This window comes from Melospiza georgiana, chromosome 2 (assembly GCF_028018845.1).
Source record: "Melospiza georgiana isolate bMelGeo1 chromosome 2, bMelGeo1.pri, whole genome shotgun sequence".
Classification (NCBI taxonomy): domain Eukaryota; kingdom Metazoa; phylum Chordata; class Aves; order Passeriformes; family Passerellidae; genus Melospiza; species Melospiza georgiana.
Window position 1 is genome coordinate 78,635,619 of NC_080431.1, and position 4,118 is coordinate 78,639,736.

Consider the following 4,118-nt stretch of genomic DNA (forward strand, 5'->3'; position numbering starts at 1 on the left):
CCCGGCCCCGGGCAGCCCCGCCGCCCGCCACACGTTCCCTGGCTGGATGCGACACGGGGCGGGGAGGAGCCGCCCGGCCGCTGCGTGCGGGGGCTCTGCGCGCTCTTAAGGTGGCCCGAGAGCCCAGTGGGAGCGGGACGGGGATAGCCGGGGGTGTCCCCGGTGGGGCGGAGGAGGGCGCGGAGGCGGGAGCTGCCTGGTGTGAGGGCGGCTGCTGGGGAATGCCCGCTCGGCCGTCAGGGTGAGGGAAGCGGGTGGAGGTTTGTACCGGGAGATAAGGGCCTGTCACATGAGGATTCCCGCTGCAGAGACGGGGAGCGGCGGCTGGAGACACTCTGTGCCTTCCTGTGTGTCCGAGGCTGGGCCAGCAAACACGTCCCTCGACGATTGTCCAACCTTTGAAACTTTGGAGCTCCTGGCAGGTGCGGTTGGCTCTGGTGGAGATATCAGGTACACTGGCTGTAGTTAGAATTGTAGTTAGAATCCTAAACGTGTAATTGAAGGGCTGAGTTTTAAACCACCAGTTTTGGCTTCTTGATTTTGCAAGGTGCATCATTACACGCATAGGTATGTCATTTACATAGAGCACACCAAGAAATTATTCGAGATACACAAAGTGAGTAACCAATAAATTTTTACATATGTATCTACAGAATCACAGAATCTGTGAGGTGGCAAAAGACCTCTGAGAAAATCAAATCGAACCTGTGACTGAACACCACCACAGCAACTAGACCATGGCACTGAGTGCCACATCCAGTCTTTACTTAAAGACTTCCAAGGACATAGGTTGCACCACCTCCCTGGCAGCCCATTCCAATGTCTAATCACCATTTTCTGTGAAGAAATTCCTCGTGAAGTCCAACCTAAACCGCCCCTGATACAGCCTGTGGCTATGTCCTCCTGTCCTGTCTCTTGATAGCTGGGAGAAGAGGCTGACCCCCACCTGGCTGCCCCCTCCTTTCAGGTGGTTGTAGAGTGAGAGGGTTACCTCTGAGCTTCTACAGGCTAAACAACCCCATTCCCTCAGTCATTCTTGTACTTGTGTGCAAGTACATAAACAAAGGTTTTGCTGGCTAAGAAGGGCTTTTTAAAAAAACCCAAGCCAAACACCTAACCCTGCCCAGGGAGAAAAACATATTAGGATACCTGCACGTTACATAGAATTGCTGAGATGTCTGTTTATTACTAGTTGCAAATGGAAGGAACAGTCCTTCAGCCAGGATGTAGAAGAGAATTCCTTCCCAAATACTGAGACTTTTAGTGTCCCAACTGCCAAAAACCAAAGCCACCTCCTACACCTTCCTGGATGCGAGAAGCCCCAACTGCCCGCTATCCATCTGTCAAAATTTATAGATCTCCTTAGACAAATATTAACAATTCCGTCATGCGCAAAGCCTGTGGCATATTGAAAAAATTGGGAGAAGGATAAAATACAGTGAATGTAATGTAAAAATAAGCTACGTGGTGACTGGTTTACTCTTTTTCCCTGTGTCTCCATCTGCTCTCCTCTGCCTTCTCTTTAGCTGTGAAAGGCTTTGGGATGTGTCTTTGTTCTCTGAATGCTGAATATGATGATGGATCACAATACATTTATCTCTGTGCATTTCTGCCACACTGATCCTTTGCCCTGCCTCCCTAGGGCACTTTTTGTGTTGGATGGTAATTTTTACATTTACATTCTTACAAGCAGTGGAACAAGTTAGTTACATCATACCTTTTAATTGTCTATAAAAAGCAGGCAGTATTTCACATATTCATTCGAGGAGAGGATCCTGAAAACCAAAAGGAAAAATAAGTAGGGAACACACATCGGATGCCTGGCACACGTCGAGTCCAACCACAGCTTTTTAACACCTCTGCATTTGGCTACAGATCAAACAACTTGCAGATACCACCCGTCTGCCTCGCAGCACAAGGATGCTCCTGCCTTGTCTCTCAGTAAAGAGTAGTCTGAGCACTGTGTGGACACAAATCCTAGCTAGAGGGGAACTGGGGAACACGGACTAGGAGTAGCAGACACACCCAAAGACCACCTAGCCCAAAGAGAAGTCAGAGGCAGAAGAGGGGAGCTGAAGCTAGGCTGTTCTCGCAGGACTTGAGTGAGGCTGGGAGAAATGACAATAGGACAGAGCTCTGCTGTGGCACTGGGAGGGAAAGAGAAGGTTGTTGGCCCTTGGTAATGATCAAGAACACCATAATTGGGATCTGTAGTGAGATAAGGCAAATAGTATGGGGAAAAAGGTAGGAAACCCTTCTTGACAGAACAGGTAGTAGCATAGGGAGGGAAGTTGTGACTAGAGCTGCTGGCATAGGTGCAGAAGAAGGGGATAGTATGGGAGAAGGAGAACACAGAGAATCCTGAGAGGATGGAGGATGATGACTTGACTTCCTGAAATGAAGGCGTGGAACTATGGCACAGGTTTTGACCTGTCGAAGGAATGCAAGGAGTCATTGCAGGTGCAATGGTAAATTCAGCTCTGCAAAACCAGCAAGTCTTAAAACACCCCTTCTACTATCTCAATTTCCATATTACAGTTTCCAGAAGTAAAAAAAATTATTTTCTCAGAAAGTGCCGTTTCCTCCCAGTATATGTGCTGTCCTCTACTTCAAGCCTTACAGCAGTGCTATCATTTGGAAGCATTCAGATGTGAAACCACACACAAAAAGATGAGATGATGAAATACGGGGTGACTTTCAGATAACTGGGATAGGGGCCCCAGGGGGGGCTGTTTCAGTCATGCTTTTCAGATTGACACATCAAAATGATCTGCCTATGACACTGCAGGTGTATGGGACACCAGGCAGCACCTGCTCCTCCTCAGACACACATTTTAGAGTATTGGCTTTATTTGGCTGCTTTACTGCACAGGCCCCTTTAATGTTATAATGAACTACTGCCTTGATCTCCATCCATGAGACACATCGACAGGCGACTTCTAGTTTTTGGCCTGCTGGGTCAGAGTGGGACAGCACTGAGTGTAATTCACAGAGTCACAGAATGAGTTAGGTTGGAAGTGACTGCAGTGGGTCATCTGGTCCATCCTCCTCGTTTTAACAGGGTCTTCCCAGAGCCCATTGTGTGTGATTGCATTCAGATGGTTCTTGAGTCTCTCCTATGAGGGAGACTCCACAGCCTCTCTGGGCAGCTTTTTCCATTGGACAGTCTGTACAGTGCAGTTTACCTGCACAGTGAAGAAGTTCTTCCCCATCTTCAGGTGGAACTTCCCGTACATCAGCTTCTGCCTCTTCATCCTAGTGGTTGGCACCACTGAGAAAAGCCTTCTTGCATCTTCTTGGACTCCCACTTTACATATTTATACACACTAATGAGGTCAATTAATGGGGTTTCCTATATGGTTCTAGTTGGCGTTAACACACAGGAGAGATAGCAATGAGACTTTTAACAGGATTGTGGTAGAAACACCTTTTAAGATCTAGTGATGTCTCTGCAATAGCTTGTGTACACACACAATGTTTGAGGGAAGACTACCAGAGACGGAGGGCTGCATTGTTTCGGGTGGGAGTTGACTCGGAGCACTCAGGGCTGAAGCAGGGCACCACCGCTGCACGGGCGGTGTGAGCAGCGCGGGTGGGCAGACCCCGGCCCGGGGTGGCCATTTGCGAGCCCCCGTGCCTGGGCTGTGACCGGCTGTCGCAGGGGTGCCCCCGCAGCCGCTGCCCCTTCTTACAGCGGCGAAAGGCGGCTGCTGGCCGCGGCCTGGGGGCGAGGGCCCCGCGGCCATCTCCGCGGTGAATCGAGCCCCGTGCGGGGGACGGCCTCGGCCGGTCCCGGCAGGCGGGCAGCTCCTCCCCTCTGCCTGGCAGAGCGGGCGGGCAGCCCCTGCTCCCCCGGCCCGGCGCCTCCTTAACCCGGGGAGGCGGGGGCGGCCGCGGCCGGGGGAGCCGGGGGAGGCGGAGCGGCGGCCGGGGAGGAGCCGGGGCCTGCAGTGGAGCCGCAGCCCGGAGCAGCAGCCGCGGGAGCGGTGGGGCCTGGAGAGAGTCAGCGCCGCCCGGGCCGGGCCCCCCGCACCGGAGCCCGGGAGACCCCGGGGACGAAGCCGCGGCCCGGCGGAAGGCGGCGGAGGCGCCGCGCAGCCCCGCGCAGGCCCGTGAGC